At 39.5% G+C, this 22,686-nt stretch overlaps 1 protein-coding gene across 15 annotated transcripts in view; it reads left to right on the top strand.

Moving 5' to 3' along the window:
- PPP2R2B (protein phosphatase 2 regulatory subunit Bbeta) overlaps positions 1 to 22,686 on the top strand; it is a 436,961-nt gene that overhangs the window by 139,417 nt on the left and 274,858 nt on the right. Inside the window, exon 2 of one of the 15 annotated variants that reach the window (XM_070569309.1) lies at positions 13,007 to 13,102. The exons of 13 other annotated variants lie outside the window; for them this stretch is intronic. The gene's annotated coding sequence lies outside the window, so the exon portion shown is untranslated. Of the gene's footprint in view, positions 1 to 13,006; positions 13,103 to 13,530; positions 13,661 to 22,686 lie in introns of those variants that run through there. One more of the 15 variants, XM_070569301.1, reaches the window with a different exon arrangement.

Consider the following 22,686-nt stretch of genomic DNA (forward strand, 5'->3'; position numbering starts at 1 on the left):
GTAATGGGGGTATGTATAGTGTGTGTGTGTGTATGTGTGTGCGCGCGCGCATGCGCGTGTAGGGAGAATAACTTCTTTGACGAGGTGGGAGAGGGAAGAGGTAAATGAACAAGAGAGATCTGAGCATACAAAGGGCTGTGGGAAGAATATTTTCAATTGAATGCCAGGGTAAGCAATCAGGATTTTATTCGGAGTACAAGGGGAAGACATTGAAGGATTTTAAGTAGAAGAACAAGATGAACTGATCCATATTTTTTTAAAATGTTTTTCTCTAGCTACTTAGCAGAGTACAGATTTCAAGGGGAAAAAGTGAAATGGGGAAGACTGGTAAGAAGACTTGCCTTCTCATGGAGGTGATTGTGGTGGTGGCTTGGATCAGAGTGGTGGCCGTGAAGCTAGATAAGGACTATTTGAGAGCAATGTAGAAAGTAGAACCATAGGATTTGCTGATAAAATAGATATAACGGAAAGGAAAAGAGGAAAGAGAAAAATGAAACCCCAGTTTTTAGCTCTAGAATGTGTGCAATTTTAACTGAGACAGCCAATGAAAATGGCCTTTGTGGAAGCCACTGTTGATTCTAATGCTGAGAGTGGTGGACTAGTTAGAGAGATACTTTAGAGCTAGAGAGGGACTTTAAGTACCTGGGCCCCAGTTGTACCACACAAGATGTGGCAATTCCTAGTAGGTCTCTTCAGAAGTCCCATTTGGGCTACCAAATCTGCTTTCTGCATCATCTGGTAGCCAAAGAGATGGTTTTGTTCATAAAACCCAATCCTTTAATATTTATTCACTAGTATATGGCCTTTATTCTTTGCCAGTGTCCCCATCCACTGATGTTTCATCCTTAACTTAGGGCCAACCTGGCCAAAAACATTTTTTGGCAACAACAACAACTTCATTACTCCATTTGGATGCCTAATTGGTTCCCAAATTTGGAGTTCTTTGTTTCGGGGATCGTGCCATGAGATCAAATTTGGAGATAGTTGTGAACATATCCTAAAGTTGGAGATGAACAGATATGAGAAATGGTGCCCACAAAAACGTATAGATCATTAACTTTTGGATGTGACCTTTATACAGGTTGTAATGAGGTACCAGGATGCAGGCCAGTGGGACAGTTGTGTAAATTGCCACCACCCTAACTGCTGCTTCCCAAAGGACCCCATGGATGGTCTCCTCTGAGCCCAAGTTACACAAGCTGGATGGATAAAAACCATGTGGCTTCTTTGGCACTTCATGTTGCTCATGATAGAAGGCCCTCTTTAGGTGAAAGAGAAAATATATGGCAATAAATCCTTAAAAGTATCGTAACATTCAAAGTGTCAATATTGGTTTGAAATGATTGCATCATTTTCTGAAATAATGATTTGTGTAAGGAATGTCATGAATTATAATTAATTTACATATGCCTTAAAGTCCACTTCCAAAGAAACGCTCTTTTCTCTTTCAAACATTGGAAATTAAATATTTATACTTGTTGTGATTTCATATATACATAGTTAATATTGCTTCTCAAAGCCACCTGCTCTCCACCATATGTCATTTTCTCTGCTGGTTCTTCATAACCCATAGATTTGGAGTTGGGTTAGGCCCGACTGAAAATCCTACCAAAGACCACGTAAGTGGAGGCTGGAAAGCATGAGCTAGTTCCATTTCAGTAGAACACAAAAGGTAAATGGGGTATAAATAGTCTCATCACTTTTAAGGATCCCTCCTTACAGTTTAATTCACTAAAGGATTTAACAGTTTAATGTTTAGTCCTTGAACTTGAATTGCTGAGGGATAACCAAAATATATTTATTGTATTGATTTGAGATTATGGCCCAGTTCTTCAAATTCCCCATGTCTCAGTTGAGTTTTATCTTTTCATAGTAGGGATAATCATGTAAGTCAAGGACCATGTGCTGTGGGGTCCTTGGATAAAGGTAAATAAGAGATTGGGAGGCTGAGGGAGTTGTTTTAATGTGACAGATTTAGAGAAATCATTGAAGACCAGGAAATCAAAAGATAGGCCTAGGATGCAAAGAGATTTTCAGCCTTCCTGGAAATACATAGTGGCCTCTATTTCTTTCCATTCTCACTAAGCAGAGAACTTCCTTCAATGTTTCTGCCTTGGGGTTAGGGCTTATTTGAAACTTGGAGCTAAAATGACGTCACTTAATGGGAGACAGTAAACCCCAAGGATTCCTCCCTGTCTTTCTCAAACGCAGGGCCTCCTTCTCCTGGCCAGTTGCATATGTTTTCCAAAGCACCAATCCTTCTCCCACCATCCTAAACAATAACAAGAACAAGGCTTTATTTAGCATTTTTTTTGTTTTAATTACTTGGCTCTGTCTATGCTTTTGAACTCACAGCAAATAGACGCGTTTAGCCAAACATAAACAAAGTCTTGCCTCCAAAACATCTTAACCTCATGAACAGACAGTCTCCACAGGACAACTGTGTTTCAAGAATGGCCTGAAATGAAGTATTAGGCAGGTATCTAACTACCGAGCGGAGCACATGGTATTTTTAATGACATTTCCTGCATATTAAGTAGAGTTTCTCAGATACAGATAGGATTTAAACATACCAGTATATAATCCCCCAAAAGAACATGGGACTTGTCTGTCTTTTCTCCTACGGCATTTCCATTCCAAGGTAGTACTTAGCACCTTGGAGGGACCTAAGTGTTTGTTGTGAATGAATGAATGAATGAGTGAGTGAACAAATGAACAACTGAAAGAACAAAAGAGATTGTGGACTGTGTCACCTCTTTGCAAATGTGCAGAGTGCGTTGACATTCTTCCGCTATCCCTGCTCTTGGGCACTGAGAATTTTGTTTTTCTCCCCTCCTCTCTTCGTGCGCATAACTCCTACTCATTCTTCAGGAGCCAGCTCACAAAGTCACCTCATTCAGGAGGTGACCACCGATTCTTCAAATGGCAAGATCACTCTCCTTAGGGCATCTTGAACCTCTTTTAGGAAACCTAATATTCACTTAACTTAAATCAGAGCTCTGTGAGTGTGGCTCCCTCCCCACTCTGCTGAGAGAACCCTAAGTACAGACTGTGCACCTGTACTCATTGTGGATACCCGGCCAAGCTTAGCGTGCTACCCATTCTAAGCACTCAACAAATACTTGTGGACTCATCAATATGCAGAGAAGGTGACTGCACTTGGAAGAAAATAGGACCTAAGTGTGGCCGTGTAGAGAAAGGACTCATTTGAGCTTATATACGGAAAAATAAGCGGTAAGAAACTGTGCTATTGTGACCTAATCAGAAGTATGTATTTGGTTTTCATCCCCGTTTCTGGCACAAAGCTCCTGAAACCCTTGGAATTTCCTAAGTGATGAGAGCCATAAAGGTGTCTTTTGTTATGTTAATGAGGTGACTTTTGGACTGCACCTAAGGATGGGGGCTGGCTGCCAGTGGAGCCAAGCTTGTGATTAGAAGGTTGGACTGTTCAGTCCCACCCCACATCCCCAGACCCCTCACCCCAGACCTCCGGGGGAGGGAGGGGAGCTGGAGATTGATTTCAATCGCCAATGGCCAATGATTTTAACCCATCATGTCCATGTAATGAAGCCTCCATAAAACCCAAAAGCACAGGGTTCAGAGAGCTTTCAGGGTGGTGAACTCGTGGAGATTTGGGGGAAGTGGCCTGCTCAGAGACAGCACGGAAGCTCCACACACTTTCCCCGTAGCTTGCCCCATGCATCTTTTCCATCTGGCTGTTCCTGAGTTCTGTCCTTTCCTATCAACTGGCAATCTAGTAAGAAAAATGTTTCTCTGAGTTCTGTGAGCCGCTCTAGCAAAGTAATCGAACCAGAGAAGGGGGTTGTTGGAACCTCCAATCTATGGATTTATCTGAGCCCAGGTGACAACCTGGACTTGGAATTGGAGTCTGAAGTGAGGGGATGGATGGGGCAGTATTGTAGGACTGAGACCTTAACCTGTGGAGTCTGATGCTATCTCCAGGTAGATAGTGTCAGAAATGAGTTGAACTGTAGGACCCAGCTGGAATCCAAGCATTGCTTTGTGTGGGGAAGCCCCCCCACCCCCACCCCCAACACACACACACATGTAGGAAGCGGTCCCAGAACACTTTAGAACTGTTAATACAACAGGCAGTGTTCTCCCACATGAGGTAGTGCATGCTTTGTGCCTGGCTGAAGATAGCCTTTATCAGAGATGGGGCAGTGGCAATATTATTTTTATATCATTCATTAAACAATTATTTATTGTTACCCACTGGATATAACCACTGATTAGAAGCTACTATGCTGGAGACAAATTACCAATCAAAGCAGAAAGGTCCCTGCCTTCTTGGAGTTTAACATCTAGTGGGAGAGAGAGACAGTAATCAAATAATCAGACAAATAAATGCAGAAGAGCTGTGATTTGTTTTAAAAGCCAAGAAACTGACAGATCTGATCTAGGCCCTAAGGAAATGGTGGTTGAAATGTAATATGAAGGAGAAAGCAGAGTTAACTATGTGGAAAGGGATGGTAAAATGTTTCAGACTGGGAACAGCCTGTGCAAAGTCCCTGTGGCAGGCCGAGGGATATGGAGTATGATGCATTCAAGAACTCCAGAGAAGACCAGTGTAATTGGAGTACAGAGATTTTTCGGAAAGAGTATTAGAAGATATTGCTGGAGAGGTATGCAGGAACCAGATCATGTGGGCTTTGGGGACATTTTAATGATTTTATACTTTATTCTAAAAAGAATATAAGAAACTACTGAAAGCCTGGATGTAACATGCTTAAATTGTATAATACCACATAACTGTTTTAGTCAGCTTGGGCTGCCATAAGACCGTAGGCTGGGTGGCTTAAACAACAGAAATTTATCTTTCACATTTCTGGAGCCTGGAAGTCCAAGTTCAGAGGGTCAGCATGGTCGGGTTCTGGTGAGGGCCCTCTTTCTGGCTTGCACACAGCTGCCTCTTTCTGTGTCCTTACATGGTGGAGATAGAGCAAGCCCCAATCTCTTCCTCTTCTAATAACAATGCTTATCCCATCACGGGGCCCCACTCTGATGACTTCGTCTAACCCTGATTACCTTTCAAAGGCCTCACTTCCAAACACCATCACTTTAGGGGGTTAGGGTTTCAGCATATGCACTGGGGGGAGGGCACAATTCAGCCCATAAGAGTAATATATTATTAATAGTAACATCATTGAACATTTATTGATGCTTATTATGTGCCGGGCCATATGTTAAGTGCTTTATGTGAATTATTTCCCTTCATCCTCACTGCATCATCATAAGGAAGGTTGTTAGTATGCGCACGCTTTTGCAGATAAGCCAACTGATGCTCAGAGGTCAGGACCAGGACTAGAGTTAAGGCAGGAGGTGCTCACTTGCAGGGTAGTCCCACAACCCTGAGAGTGAACCCCTTAAATTTTGCACGCTAGGCACCTCACTTGTTTCACTCCGTCTCAAATCCTGGTTAAATAACCTATGCTGGGTTACTTTGCAGTTCATAAATGATCGAACTAGGTTTTGAACCCTGGCCTGTAGAGCTGTTTAAAATTTTTTCTCTCTCTAGAATTTTTTTGAATTTCCAAATGAACACTCTGCTTCCCTCCTCATTGTTGGACTCCCATAAAAATGAAATTATTTGTGATGAAAGATAAAATTTCATATTAGGCTTCAAATTGTAAATAGCTAGACTCAGCTGAAATGAAGTCAGAGGATGAAAACTAATAAAATATAGGAGTCATTCCAGAGAATGGACTATCTCAACGTTATTCAGGAGATGAGAAAGAATGAGTCAAATATTTTAAAAGTAAACAGGTTTTTCCCATTAATTTTATGCCCACAAAATGAAAATTAGATCTTCTCGCTGCAATTAGATAAATGGATGTCAATCAGATATGAAACTGCTAAAGAAATTAGCCACGGGGTAGTCCTTAATCTGCTTGGGCTGTTTTTGTGGGATGGTGGAAATGTAATCTGTTATCAGCACAGGTATGATTGAATTATTAATAATATTGTGCAAGGCCACCTAGAAACCAGAGCTTGGGGACTCTTAAATCTATTCTAATTGAAACAGAGAATCAGCAGACTGGAAAAGACCCTGACTCTTCTCAAGATATGTCACAGTATGTGACACGGAGGACACGTGGGGTTTGCAACACAGTGGCAGCTGCACGCTGACCTTTTGGCAAATTTAATCTGCAAATGGGTTCCTGTTTAAGATGGTTAATGCCTTCCATTATTAAGGAGGCTTCCTTCTATATTTTGGAAAGCCTCGTTAAAAATATTTCAGGCCAGGTTATTATGCAGATTGTCTAACAGGAAGATGATGTATGCAAATAAATCAGATTTTAAAATAAAAGGTTTTACTGACCTCTTAAGAGGATAGTAATACATGCATAATTGTGAGGAAAATGCTCCTAGATCATCAGGATGAGAAAAGGGTCACATTGTCATTCCTTGAAGTGTGCTGAGGTTAGAATAAAAATCCAAGAACACCTCAGAAGCTAATGAACTGAATTCAAGAACTGCTCAACTTCGTTCTAAGTTACTCCCTCTTTCCTCTGCTGTTGGTGGGGGTAGGGCATCTTAGTCCAGGAGGTTGGATGAGCTCCTCATGGGACCCCAAGGAAGTCACTTAATCTCTCAGTGTAAATTTTGATTGCGGGAACTGTTGGTGGTTAGAAACAGCTGGGGTCACTGACCCTGCTTCTTTCTGTGACCTCCAACTGCCCTCTCTTACCCCTAAGGGAACTCCTCTCTCACTATTACTTCTCCATGGACCACCTGCTTTTTCTTGGCTCACTGTGTCCAGGAGCTGATCTGAAGGATTTTAAAGTAAATCTAGGAGGTTGAGAGCATGCATTTTACATCGAGGGGAACCTGGGGTTGAATCCCAGGTGTCTGGCACTTACTAGCATGTGCCCCTGGGCAGATTCCTTCGCTTTCCAGGTTATCAGCTTCTTCTACTAGAGCATGGGAACAATAATGTGAACCTGATAGGGCAAAGATCTCTAAAGTCTCTCAGTCCCAGAGCCCTCATTGTCTCAGTCATTGTTTCACAGAGCCCCTATATGCCAAAAGAAATATCTAACAGTTCCTTTAGTAAGTAGTTAGGTCCAAACAACTTAATATGTATTTATGTGCAAACAAGTAAGAGCCTTTTGAAAAAATACATATGTATATATAGAGAAAATATTTTTATTTAATTTTTAAGTAACCTCAAGTACTTACTAATGGGATGTGTGCACCTATTGAGCACTGCACAATTTCTTGAAGCTTGGAAACTGATTTGCTCTTCCACGTTGATTTTTGCACCATACTTGGTTTTAGTCACTTCAACTGTTGAAAAGCACACTTTGCAAAGACATGACACAGCACAATCTAATGTTGATACTGTGATCTACCTCAAGATAATCGTTTACAGGGTGTCTGACAGACGTGTTTCCCTCAAAAATTTAAAACCTGCCACAGCACCCCAGTGAGTTTGCTGTGGCGCCCTGATGTACCTCATGTCACTTTGGGTACCATGGTTTTAGGGATCATATTTGATTTTAGAGGACAAATGTGGGAAAGTATATAAAGGACTTGACTTTGGGCATGTTCATAAAATGGTACCTACTGCTGTTCTTCTGCTCTACAGATTTTCTCTATGGCCATATTTATAAGGAAGAAAAAATGCAGTTTTCCCTCCAAGGGAATTAAATGCCGCCATCACCTGATCATCCAGTCTTAATGCCTAATGAAGTGTGAAATGCATGCCCCCACGAACCTCACAATTAGGTTGGGGAGACAGGATAAACACACATGTAGCAATAGTGAACAACTCAGAATAGCTAAGTGATAAGTAGTATAGGATTTCCAAGGAGTGGAAAATGAAACTGGCATGAGAGAAGGAGGCAAGCGAGATGGGCCTTGTCGACCACACACCATTTAGATAGGGCCAGGGAACAGGGGCTCTCCCAAGCTAGGGGACTTGGCAATCAGGAGTCTGGTGCTTTCCTCACAACAGCCAGTGGGGTGGCCTCTGGGCAAACCTTCAGACCCACCTTGTCCTTAGCACCTTCTCCAGCTTTGTGAAGACCAGACAGCACATACATGCCCTTGCTGACTTGGCCTATCTATAATGACATTAATTTCACAAACATTCTTTGACTACCTGCTACACCAAAATTTCTGTGAGCAGAATATTAGCCAAACTTTGACAACATTAATATGGAAAATATTCATTTTTACCAGGGTCCTGGAGAAGCTCTGGGGAAAGTGCTACTTGCACTGGGCCTTCAGGAAAGGGCATGTAGATGGCTTAAAATATATAGTCGAAATAGTCCACCAACTCACTGGAACAAAAATCCAGCTCTGTTTCTTAATTTTAACTTACACTTCTGCTGATGGCAAAAGATGTAGTCTGGCCCATTCATGGTAATCCAATGACTTTCAGATTTAAACTGTTAATGTGGGATCTAAACATTCAATTTCACGTACATCCACCCCTCCTTTACCTTCTCCCTTGCCTGTAAGAATGGCATCCTTGTTCCCATCCTCTGCTCTCACGGGAATCAGCTGAGGAGTGCCTCACCTTTTCTGGTCTTCCATATGGGCCTCTATCCCTGCAGCGCCCGCTTCCAGGTATAGCTCATCTGGCCCCCCTCCATGATGTAACTTATATTGTCCCCACCACGCATAATCATCTTGTTCTTCCCAGATGTTACTCATTTGACCCTCTGCTCCAGGTGCAACTCATCTTGTCCTCCCCCCCCCCCCCCACCACCCCCACAAGTGTAACTCATCTTGGCTGGTCTTCCTGATGGCTCTTCTTTGATGTGAATTGTTTTGTTTATTTTAATCTGTTGTTGAGGTGTAATTGACATATGATAAAATTTACTAGTTTTAAATGGAGAATTCAATAAGATTTGACAAGGGCATACAGTCTTATAATTATCACCACAGTCATTATAGAATAGTGCCATCTAGTAGAGATATAATGTAAACCACGTAATATAATTTAAAATTTTCCAGTGGCCACATTAAGAAAAAGTACAAGAAACAGATAAAATTAATTTTAATAATATATTTTATTTAATTTAATATGTCCAAATATTATCATTTTGACATGTAATCAATATAAAAATATATTAACAAGGTATTTTACATCATTTTCCACATTAATTCTTTGAACTCCATTGTGTATTTTACACTTACAGGATATAAAAATTCAGACACTAAATTTTCATCAGAAACACTTGATTTATATTTAGATTTTATAAAATCTACAGTTGAAAAGTTGATTAAAATGCCCAAGTTCTTCCAAACATACTTAAAAGTTTCCCATTACAACTTTAATCTCATTTATATTTAATTTAAATTATATACAATTAAAAGTCCAGTCCCTCCGTCATACAAGCCATATGTCAAGTGCTCAATAGCTGTACGTGGTTAGAGGCTACCATATTGGACAGCATAGAGAACATTTCCATCACTACAAAAAGTGAGCTGCTTCTCTTTTGGAATCAATCCCTTCCTACCACTGTCTGGAACTAGGAACCAATGATCTGCCATTCATCACTATAGTTTTGCATTTTCTAAAATGTCACATAAGTAGAATCATAGAGAATATAGCCTTTTGTTTCTGGATCCTCTCACTTACCACTAGATTTTGAGATGTATCTTTATATTTCTCAGCAGTTAGTTCTTTTTAGTGGCTAGATCATATTACACTGTGTAGATGTATTACATCGTTCACCAGTTGGTGGACATTTGGGTTGTTCCAGGTTTTGGCTATTATGAAGAAAGCTGTTAGGAACATTCAAATACAAATATTTGTGTGGACATATGTTTTCATTTCTCCCGAATAAACATCTAGGAGTGGATTGAATGGTGTGTTTTTAACTTTATAAGAAACTACCAAGTATTTTCCATAGTGCCATTTTACGTTCCCACCAGCAGTGTGTGAGACTCAGTTGCTCCACATCCTCACCAACACTTGATACAGTTAGTCTCAGCCGTTCTAGTAGGTATGCAATGCTTTCCATTATAGTTTTAATTTGCATTCCCCTAATGACTAATAATGCCAAATATATTTTCATGTGCTTATTTGCCATTTGCACATTTTCATTGGAGAAGTATCTTCAATGATTTTGCCCTCATTCTTATCAAGATGTCTTTTATTATTGAGTTGTAAGTGTTGTTTTAAATAGGCTGATACAAGTTCTTTATCAAATACGTTGTGTTAAATAGACTAGCTATACGTTCTTTATCCAATACGTTTATTTATATTTTCTCCCAGTCTTGGCTGGGGTGTGATTTTTTTAAATCTGTTTCCTGATGTTAATCAGCTGCTGCTGAGCGTGGTCCTGCAGTGACCTCCAGTCCAACATCCGTGCATTCATTTTGACTCCCAGCATCTTTGGATCCACCAGTGTGTTCTTAACTGTGTCTGTTTTCTTTCAGGGAGCTGTAGGAACTTCTAGCCGTTCTTCGAGCTCTTTCACCCCATGCTGAGGTTGCAGGACCCCAAGCAGATGTCCTCAGCCAGTCTACATGACCAATTGTAACTGTCACTCAGGCCCTACGTTGGCTAGACATGAGGTTTCTCCATCTTCAAGAAGCTTACAACCTCTCCGGGCTATACTTTAGAACTTGAGGCACAAGTTCCCACGCTGTCTATGAGATTTCCCACAATCTACAATTTCTGTCACTCATCTGCCCATCCCAGGATTGAGTTTGTTGAGCCTTATCAGAGACTCAGGCAACTTCCAGTTTGTAGACTTGCCCTTCTGATCTTCCTGCTTCCTGCCTCTTGGTCAGACTTTGGGCTCCTGCCATGATAATGCTCTTATGCAATCAACCTGCTTTCTTCCCTTTTTTTCTTCCCCGTAGAATAAGTGCCAAGCTTTCAATCTTCCAGACATTGGTGCTCAGTATTTAAGCCAAGCTTTTGATCTTCACAAGTCCTTTTTATTCCCCTCTTAGGCACCAGACTCTAAGATTGATATCCCTGTTGTAAGTTATAAAAATTCAGTTAGAAAGTAATAAACAAAGAATATTACACTTTGGTCTTTCAGCTTCTGTCTTCTTCCTAAGTTGAGTACACAGAGAGCTATCTCTTCTGCTTGAATGGTTGGTCAGAAGATGAGTGAGAGAGAGTTATTCTTCTGCGGTTGGCTCTTGGTACGTGAAGTCTAGGCGAATAGTTCCTGCCTAGACAAGAATATCACTAACAACTCAGAGACAGGAAAGCCAGAGCATATTTGGAAAAGGACGATAAAAATGATTGTTATGTTGATCACGATACTGGCAGAATCTACCATTTGTTGTGAGTGTGCCATGTGCCAACTCTGGCTCAAGCATTTTGTTTCTATTATTCTATAAGGTTGATAATTATTAATCCCATTTACTATTGAGGAAACTGAAGATTCTGAGGCAACTTTAACTTTCTTGAGGTCAAAAAGTTATTAGTATCTCCAGGATTTAAACTCCAGGTCAATCTGATTTTAAAGCATATATTCTTAACCATTAGAACAGTGGTTCTCAAACTATTTGAGCACCCCTTTACAATCTTCAAAATTGTTGAGGACCCCAAAGAGCTTTAATTATGTGGGTAATATCTATTTATATTTAATTTATCAGACGTTAAAACTGAGAGATTTTAGAAACATATATTCATTTTAAAATAACAATAATAAATCCATTACATAACATCAACAGCATATTTTTATGAAAAATTACCATATTTTCCAAAATAATTAGTAAGAAGAGTAGCATTGCTTTATATTTTTTACAAATCTCTTTAATGTCTGGCTTAATAGAAGACAGCTGGATTCTCATATATGCTTCTGCCTTCAGTCTGTTGTGATAGCTCACGTTATGTAGCCTCTGGAAAACTCCACTGTACACTCAAGAGAGAATGAGAGTAAAAAAGGCAAATAACATCTTAGCATTATGAAAATCGTTTTGATCTGTAGGCTCCCTAAAGGGACTTCAGGGATCCCTAGAGAGGCCCAGACCAGAATTTGAGAATTACTGCATTAGGATAATTACAAGTATATTGATTCCAGTGTTCCACAAATGTATTATATATAGAGAAGAGGTGCGCTGTGAATTGGGAAGTGTAGAGTGGGACCAGATCATGAGAGTGAGATTACCAATTTAAGGAATTTGGATGTTGTTCTGGAATCACTGAGAAACCATAGACAGCTTTCAGCTTGATCAGAGCCCTGTGTGGGGAAATTAGTCTGTCAATACAATGGGTAGGATGAATTGGAAAGAGGATAGAGAAGAGGTAACCAGTAAGAACGCTATAAAGAGGTGGTGTACCATAGTATCTCTGGAGCCTGATACCACAGGATTCTTGTGAAAAATAAACGTGTTAATTTCTATAAAATGCATAGAACAAAGTCTGCTCCATAGTAAGCACTGTCTGTGTTAGAAGTACGTATAGTAGTTGTTCGTAATAGCAGTAGTTCTATTGCTATTATTATTAATATTAAGTGAGCAATAATAAAAGCCTGACCTAAACAGAAGTGGACATTTTGCAAGAAAGTTTATGGGCTGTAGTTGCTGATTGGATGTGGGCATGAGGAAATTGAAAGTGTTTTGCTGTTTGACTAATATAGGGACAAAGGATGTATTTTGACAAGATTTGATTCTCAATAACTATTTGAAAGGGCAGGAGGGAAAGAAGAGGAATGGAAACAAGTGGAGCCTTTTGGAGCAAGAAGGATGACTTCTGAGTCTGTTGATTTTGAGATGCCTGTGGAACATGCACCTGATGAGGTCTTTAAGCAAATAAAACACAGGACCATACACCAATTCATGTCTCTCCTGTGCTTTAAGAGGATTTTCATCACGCCTTGGATTTTATTCTAATTTCTTAAAATAGCCTACAGGATCGATGTGTTATGATTCTAATTGCCTTTCCAATTTCTTCTTGGGCTGTCCTCCCTTTCCATTATTTTGGCCCAATATTTTAGTTCCTTAAACCCTCCAAGCTGTTTCCTACCTTGGAGTATTTTAACTACTATTTCCCTTCTTGCAGTGCACCACCCATCACACCAACCCTTCACCTAGCTGGTCCTTTGAATCAGTTGAAGCGGTACATCCTTGAGAGCCTTTCCCTGCTCATCATATCCTAGTAAGACTCCCTCCCCTTACATTCTTTCCTCTCACTGAATCCTGTTCATTGCCTTCATAGATTGAATGTTTCATGAGGATAGAGACTGTATTTCATTCATCATTGTTGACATAGCACCTAGGGAAGGTCCTCAGATATAATGTGTATTTGTTTTATGAGTGAATAAATGGGATCCAGGAGATAGACTGAAATAGACAGGATTGGTTTGAATTTATTTGTACTGATATTTCAACTTAGCGCCAATAAGCTGATGATCTTTAATCGGAGCTTCTTGATCACATTTGGCTTCAAAATTGGGTGTGCTGCAATTTCTGAAATCTCTTCAATTATATTTACCCATGTTGTCAGCTGGAACACTAACCTTTGAAGGTTGCCAAGGTAGCAACAATGACATAATGCTATTTTACAAATGTAACAGCCTACCCCTTGCCCAAGTCCCAGTAATGGATGCCTCTCCCTGCTTCCACACTGCCGCTTCTTCACTCTGTAAGCTAGTCACCTTTGTGTTTTCAAAGACCTAGTGATATATTCTGGAAGAAGAATGGCAGATTGACTCAGGTACATTTTCCAACTCTACCACTTATTCATTGAGTTGACCTATTAGCAGATCTCATCTATGGAATGGTAAAAATAATACTTCTCTTAAAGGAATGTTGCTATTTCCAGTAAAGCATCTAACAAAAGAATGGCATCGCTCAATAAATTTTAGGTTCCCCAACCATTCAGTCAGTTAATTGATAGTATAGAATTCTTGTTTGAAAATAATTCTCTCTTGGAATTTTGAAGTTGTTGCTTCATTGTTTTTTAGGGACCAATGTTGCTGAAGAGAAAATTCCAATGACTTTCTGAAAGATACTGCCACATAGATGGCCTGTGTTTTCTTACAGGAAACTTTTAGAATCTACTGTTTATCCTCAGTGTTCTGGAAATTCACAATGATTATGTAGTTGTGGGTCTTTCTAAAATAATTACTATAGATACCCAATTGGTCCTTTCAATCTTGAAGACTCATGTTCTTCAAGTGAGGGAAATTCCCTTCACGTATTTCTTTGATAATTACTTTCCTTTTGATTTCCCAATTCTCCATTTCTGGTACTTCTATTCGTTGGATATTGTATTTCAGAGAATAATTACCTAATTTTGTTAGCCATAATATTTTCTGTATTTAAGCTTTTTGTCCTGACTTTTTTCCTCTGGCTTTATTGAGGTATGATTGACAAATAAATGTGTATATTTAAGGTATACAACATGATGTTTTTATATATGTATACACTATGAAATGATTACCACAATCAAACTAATTAACATATCCACCACCTCATGTGTGTGTGTTTGGTAAGAACACTTGAGATTACTTTCTTAGCAAATTTCAAGTATACAATACATTATTGTTAGCTATAGCTCTCATGTTCTATATTAGGTCACCAGAACATACTCATCTTATAACTGACAGTTTTTACCCTTTAATCGATATCTCTCCTCTTCTCCCAACCCCCAGCTTCTGGGAACCACTATTCTATTCTCTGATACTATGAGTTGTGAGAGGTTTTTTTAGATTTCACATGTAAGTGAGATCATGCAGTATTTGTCTTTCTGTGTCTGGCTTGTTTCACTTAGAATAATGTCCTCCAGTTTCATCCATTTTGTTGCAAATGGCAGTATATCCTTTTTTAAGGAATTGGTCCTGAGCTAACATCTGCTGCCAATCCTCCTCTTTTTGCTTGAGGAAGATTGTCCCCGAGCTAACATCTGTGCCAAACTGCCTCTATTTTATATGTGGGATGCCACCACAGCACGGCTTGATGAGTGGTATGTAGGTCCACGCCAGGGATCTGAACCTGCGAACCCCAGGCCACTGAGGTGGAGTGCATGAACTTAACCACTATGCCCCCGGGCTGGCCCCTCTTTTAACTTTTTGATAATAGCCATCCTAATGGGTATGAGGTGATGTCTTGTTTTGGTTTTGATTTGCATTCCCCTGATGATTAGTGATGCTGAGCATCTTTTCATGTACCTGTTGACTATTTGTATGTTTTCTTTGGAAAAATGTTCATTCAGGTCCTTTTCTCATTTTTTAATCGGATTGTTATTTTGCTATTGAGTTGTATGAGTTCCTTATAGATTTCGAATATTAGCCCATTATCAGACAATCTTGTCTTCCATTCTGTAGGTTGCCTTTTCATTTTGGTTGTTTCCTTTCCTGTGCAGACTTTGTACTTTGATGTAGTCCCACTTGTTTATTTTATTTTTGCTTTTGTTTCCCATGCTTTTGTACTATATCCAAAAAATCATTGTCAAGATCAATATTAAGGTGTTTTTCCTGTTTTCTTCTAGAAGTTTTACAGTTTCAGGTCTTCCATTTAGGTCTTTAATCCATTTTGTGTTGATTTTTTATATGGTGTAAGATAGGGTCTAATATCATTCTTTTGCACGTGGATATCCAGTTCTCCCAATACTATTTATTGAAGAGACTATCCATTCCTCATTCTGTATTCTTGGCCTCTTTATCAAAAATTAGTTAACCATATATGCATGGGTTTATTTCTAGGCTCTCTTTTCTGTTCCATTGGGCCATTTCCTTGACTATATCTTTTAACCTTCTAATAAGTTAAAAACAAATAGCCGTATTTTTTAAACTATATGAATTTTGTCTTATTCTCTGTTTGTTCCTTTTTTCTAGCGTTGTGTTCTTGATTGGCAGTTTTATTCTCGTTTTTAATAGTTCTGCATGTGTTAATTAGGATTTCTTTATTTCTGTTTCTAAAAGTATATGTTCCCCCTAGTATCTGTTTTCATGTTTGTTTATCTTGATCTTTTTTTTCTTTTACATTGTGGGTTTTACTCAATTGTCTAGATGAACTTATGTTGCCCAGTCATATGTAAGGATGAATCGATAGAACAGTCACATGAACGTGAATAGGACTGATCAACTGGCTGGTTTCATAGTGAGTGAGCAGGCAGGGAGATGATCTTGCATCTTGGAATTCCTAAATGCCAGAATGCAAAGCACTTCGCTTTGGAGACCCAACTCTAACACGTGCCCCCTTCTCCACCCCAGACTAACTACATTTTTTCCCAAGGGAAGAACCTTCTATTGTATCCTCCCAAGGTAGGGTAGGGAGGGGAGTTAAACAGTAGAGGTGAATCGCAGATGAATCTATTTTTCTCTCTATGGATTTTATTTTAGCACCCCCTCCATTTATCAGATCTCATCTCACATCGCTTTGGGTGTTTCTAAGTCCCGAGCTTCTCCAGGTTTCTGCAAGATAGACGGGTGCCCTTTTTGTCTGTGCCACCTCTCCCCTTCCTCTGTCATCCTTCCATTTGCTTTTCTTCTTCCAGAAACACAAGAAATCCATAGTCCACTTAATGACCCTCCTTATATTCTCTTTATTGTTGTGAGATTATATCTGCTTTGCTCCTTTGCTATCATTTTTAAGAGGTCTTGGGAAAAATAAATGATGTGTATGATCTGTTCACTATTAGCCTTAATTTTCTTTTTTTGCTTGTCCGAAATCAAAGAGGACCATTACCCTCTTAACAGGCTAAGCCAGTCTCCCTTAGTTGGTCTACTTCTATATTATGGAACTTCATTTTAAGCATAAAAGCTATTTTCTTTGACAGTTTGAGCCTCCGCTTTTCCTCAATTATGCCGAGTTTCTCTGCTTTCAGGTATTGACAACTCTTTCTTATGCCTTTAAGTTTTGGAATATTCAGTTTTATTTAATGTGTAGGTGTATAATGTTCTGACTAACAGAGAGAAGTGAATCACCAGAAAACACAGACATGGACTTAAAAAATTTTTAAACAAAAAAACCCCAAAGATTTCTTTATAGTTTCATAAGTTCTCACAGGACACTTCAAACTGAACATATTTTTTGAGAGAAAAATCATTCTGATGACTGCTTGTGTGTTCTTTTCAAAGAATAATGGGAATTATAGCTCTTTGTTTTTTTGACAAATATTTAGTATGTACTTATTCGAACAGAAATTTCCAAGGGAAAATGTAAGTAGAACCATTGTGGACTAGCTGGTGAAGAGTCAAGTAAAGCTGGGTTCAAACCCCGGTTCTGCCCCATTCTACCTCCTCTCAGATAGTCAACATCTCTGAGTCTTGGTTGCCTCAATGCTAAATGGTACTAAAAAAATAATACCTCCTGTATAGGGTGGTCAGGAGAGACATAATGTATATAGGGAGAAATGAGCACATGCCTGGCTTTAGTGAATACCCATCAAATGGCAACCGATTTGATTTTGAGGTACACAGCCTTTATAATGTTATTGCTTATGAATATCTCTTATTTGCACATAAATTTTAGCATTTATCTCTGCAGTTGAGTTGTGAATTCCTTACCAGCACCTAAAAAGGCCAGGGCTGAGCACATAGTAGGCAGGTTGTCCATGTTTACCATTAGAATGAATATGTGCCTCTACTATGAGCCCACTGACATGAACAGTTTCTTACTCCTTTGTAAGGAAACCATGTCTCTGAGGTAGCTTAACAAAAAGGAGAAGGAGCAGATCTACCAAAACAATTCAAGAACAAGAACTAGAAAAGTGAATAAATCTGGAGTCCATGTGGACAACAAGAGAGCATGTAATAATGACAATATGCAGCGCCTCATACCAACAGCAAATATTGATTGGCCGTCTATTATGAGCTTTTTTAAACGCTTTATATATATCAACTCATTTAATGTTTACAACAACCCTATGAAGTAGAAACTGTTATTGTCAGTATTTTGCAAATGAAATTGAAGCACAGAGTGATTAGGTGAATTGCCCATGATTATACTGCTAGGAAATATCAGAGGCCAGATTTGAGCTCAAGCAACCTGTTTCTCAAATGTCATGCCTTTAACCATGTGCCTCTTACACTTTGCTGACCCATCTTAGAAAGGAGTCTCACATCTGGCCTTATATCATTGCTATTAAATGATAGCTATATATGTGATAGCTATTATTATTCTCCGTATAAAAATATGCATGGGAGGTGATGGCACTGTAATTCTAAACTTGCGTTTAATTTTGGACCTTTCTTTGGTCCCCGGTCTTTTTTTTCCCCTTTCTTTTTCTGTGCATGAAAGAGACACAATGAGTCAGCATTTGGAAGCAAGAAGTACTCCAAACTATGTTTTTTTTCTGGAGAGAGGGTCCAAAACCTTCATCAAATTCTCAAAAGGGTCTGTGACCCTGAAAATGTTAAAGTCGCTGCTTGGGGCCTATGCGACTTTTCAGATGTAAATTCATAAACACTAGTTATTATCCTTTGTTCACCCTTGTAGTGCTGTCAGATCCAAATGGAAATTACAAAGGTCTCTATTTGAGGGATGTTTAATATAATTATTTTTGTTCTGTATTTATTCTATAAATATTTATTGAGTTTTACAATATATATAGACTAGCTTACAAGTTCAAGGTCCATCTAGCTCTTGAATTCGGCTTCTATAACATCTCACTAGAATGGTAATGGCCACAGTGTTAACCTTGCTTGCATAACACTTTGAACTTATCAAAATGTTTTCCTGCATGATGAGCTAAGTTTACCATGTGATATGTCCTTCTGAAGGTGCTTATACTTAGAAGGAGAAAGTGGCAGAATGTGGTGGTATAGGGAGAGGACGATTTATGCTGATTCTCAGGGAGCATAAAGGCTTCCTTCCCCTCCACAGCTGTGGGTCAGGAGGATTGATGAAGCTCTTCCTGCGGCTCTGCCCTGGCCCACCTCAGGGCCGAAAAACAGCGATGATGGAGATGAAGAGCAAGGAGCTCTATTACTTCAGAGCTGACTTTTCAAAGAGAGTAGCAATTTCTTCCCTTGATATTGACCTTAAAGCACTGGAGAGTTAAGCCAACTTAATTGCCCAATAACTTTCAACTTGCCCTCTTAAGAAAAAATGGTGTGTCCTCCAAAACAAAAGTTAAGGAGAGTCATTGTGGAGGGGTGAGCATGGGAGCCCCAGAGCACCAGAGTTCATGCTCTGGATCTGTTAGCAAATCACCAGGTGACCCGGGCAAGTCAGTTCTATTCCCTAGGCTTCAATTTCCTCATCAGCAAAATGATGCGCTAGACGTAGTGATCTTTAAAGCACCTTTTCGTGTGAATCTTGCTGGATAGGTGTTTAACATCATCCAGAGTTAGCCAAACTGTCAAGTTTAGGGCAGAGTTCCCAAGACTGTCCTCACTTCTGACATCACCTACAATTTTTGGGGCTTTCTAAACTACCCACAGTTTCAGTTATTCACTAGGACTCACAGAACTCACAGAAAACTTAGATACTCACGGTTGCAGTTTATTACAGGGAAAGGATACAGATTAGAATCAGACAAAGGAAGAGATGCATAGGGCAGAGTCTAGGAGGATTCCAAACTGGAAGTTTCCATTGTCTTCAAGACACATTACCCTCCTGGTATTGATGTATGACAAAATGCATAGAGTATTGCTAACGAGGGAAGCCTCCCTAAGCCTCACATTGAGTTTTTATTGGAATTCCATTACATAGGCATGATTAATTGATTGATACATTGTCCACATGGTTGAACTCTAATCTCGTGACCCCAATCCCCCTACCCTAAATCACACCGTCTTTCCAATGTGGCCAATCCCTACCATCAAGTTGTCGGATGTGACAGCCTCCACCCAAAACAAAGACACTGCTATCAGGTCTGACATAGATTACCTCCCAGAAGCCTAGGACAAAGACCAGACCTCTCCTGGGGCATGGCCAAATTCTTTACCACGCAAGCATCCTAGGTTTATTGTTCATTAAGATTGCTTCGGGGCTGGCCCTGTGGCTGAGTGGTTAAGTTCGCGCGCTCCACTGCAGGAGGCCCAGTGTTTCGTTGGTTCAAATCCTGGGCGCGGACATGGCACTGCTCATCAAACCACACTGAGGCAGCGTCCCACATGCCACAACTAGAAGGACCCACAACGAAGAATATACAACTATGTACCGGGGGGCTTTGGGGAGAAAAAGGAAGAAAAATAAAATCTTTAAAAAAAAAAACAGATTGCTTCATGCTCAATCTTCATTATTAAGCAAACACACATTGACTCTTTCATTCTTTCAAAAGGTACATTAGAGTAACCAACATGTGCCAGGCACTGTTCTAGGTGCCAGATACAGAGCAGGGAACAAAAATATTCCTGTCCCACTGGAAGTCATATTCTACTGACATAATAACCACAGCCAAACAAATATATACTGTCAGGTAGCAACACAGGGATAGGGAGCGCTGGGAGGGAGGAGTGTTATTTCATTTTATATAAGGTGGTCAAGGAAGGCATCAGAAAAGTCAATACTGGAGAAGGCGCCTAAATGAGGTAAAGTACTGAGCTATGCTGCTGTCTGAAGGACAGAGGGAACAGTAATGCAGAGGTCCTGGGAGGGAGGTGCTTTTCCTGATGTGTTTGGCAAACAATAAGCATGCTCGCATGTCTATGGCAGTGGGGGTGGCGGAGGGTGGATTCCAGAGAAGGCAGTTGAGGCAAGAGTTGGCGCTGCAGGTGAGAAGTGAAAAAAAAATAAGGACAGAGCTATGGCTGGAGCCAAGTCTTTCCAGCATTTTAAGGAAGTTTTACTCTGAATGTGTAGGAAGCCAATAAAGGGCTTTGAGCAGAAAAGTGACATGAAGTGATTTGCATTTAAAAGGACCATTCTGCCTGCTGCATAGAAACTATTCTGTAGTGAGGGGAAGGAAGGATCCCACACTGGTTAGAGTCTATTGAAACAGTCATGGCAAGAAGCTCTGGTAGTTAGAACGTGGTAGTAGCAGTGGAGGTGGTAAGAAGTGGTTGGGTTCTGGGTGTATGTGGAAGTTAGAGCTAGCAGGATTTGCTGATGGACTGTACGGATGTGGGCAATGAGAGAGGAATCAAGGAACAGGAAGGTGGAGCAGGGACGGTAGGGGCAGCATTAGGGATTGAGATGCCTTGTACATACGCAGTGAAATACCAGGTCAGCTGTCAGTGATGTTAGTCTGAAGGTCAGGGGAGAGGTTTGTGCTCAAAATTCAAGTCTGGAGTTTTGTCGTCATGTGAGTGGCAAGCTGCTGTGAGACTGGATGAGGTCACCGAGGATGGGCCTGTGGGTAGAGAAATCTGAGAACTTTGAACACTAGGGTTCTTGTACGTTTAGAGGTGAAGCAGTAAAGAGGAGCCAGCAAATGAGTCTGAGAAGGAGCATGCATTGAGATAGCAGGAGAATCAAGAGAGATGGTGTCCAGGAATCATGAGTGAAGAAAGTGTATCAGGGAGGAGGGAGTGCCCAACTGCACACACGAAACTTTTTACATGCGTGTGTTAAAGGCAATGGTGTGCCTAATTCAATAAATCCTCGGAAATTAATCCACTGATCATGTGACCACAAAATTCTACTCTATCATCCAATCTAAAAGATTACTCATAGTTCTCAGCCAGATTCCTATCACTGTACCTTTAAATTTCTCTACCTTTAGCGGCCATGATAGAGTTCGGATGCTCAGCTGTGAAAATCCTTTTTTTGGCAGTAACATCTGGCTCTTTGGCTTCTTCTCCTGGCTGGAATTGAAGCCATAGGTGTTGAACTAAACAGTTGGCCTATTAGGGTGGTAACTATTACAGTCACTGAATTACGTCTTTCTTGCTATCTTAATAAATTGTTATATGGTGTCATTTTAGCACTTTTAGAATCTTGATCTTTTTTATTCTATTAATTCAACTTACTAGTTTTAGGGAGAAATTTAGATTGGGTTCACATTTACTATTATATATTACATGTATATATGTGGGTATGCCTATATTTTCATATTCAGTTTGTATTACTTTAAATAGTTGTGAGGTTCATTAGATTAATGTTGGTTAGTTTGATTACTTAGTTTGGTTACAAACTTAGTTTGGTTTTAGCATACAATCTAATCAAGTTCTTAGTAGATAAAAATTTGTTTTTGAAAGAATATGATGAAACTCATTTTGTGAGTGGAATGACAATTTTGGAATAGTTGCTCTATTCCCGTGCAGTAGCCACTAGGCACGTGTGGTTATTGAGCCCTAGAAATGTGGCTAGTTCTGAGAGGTGCTATAAGTATAAAATGCACACCAGATTTCAAAGACTTGGCATGAAATAAAAGAGTGTAAATATATCACTAATAATTTTATATTGATTACATGTTGAAGTCATAATATTTTGATATATTGGATTAAGTAAAACATTTTCAAAACATTTTAAAATATTTTTGAAAATATTAATAAAATTAATTTCATCGGTTTCTTTTCACTTGTTGATGTGGCAACTTAAAAAATTGATTTTTGATCTTTTCAGTACAACATTTCATCCCAAAAAGTGTTTCATAAGATTAAAAAAACTTTAAAAAATTTTCTTACTAGAGTAATGATACATGGTCTCAATTTTCTTTGTCTAAAATATGAACAACAAAGAAAGCCACATAACCACTGCTATGTTTATACACTCCTTTTGGCATATGCACATTTTTTTAAAACCAAAACAGGGGACCAGTCAGTATACGTTGTTTTTTGACTTTTTTAAACCACATAACATGCACATCTATCCTTGTCATTACATACCTTTAAATTTTTTCTGTACTAA

The sequence above is a fragment of the Equus przewalskii genome, chromosome 13 (genome assembly GCF_037783145.1).
Source record: "Equus przewalskii isolate Varuska chromosome 13, EquPr2, whole genome shotgun sequence".
Classification (NCBI taxonomy): Eukaryota; Metazoa; Chordata; class Mammalia; order Perissodactyla; family Equidae; genus Equus; species Equus przewalskii.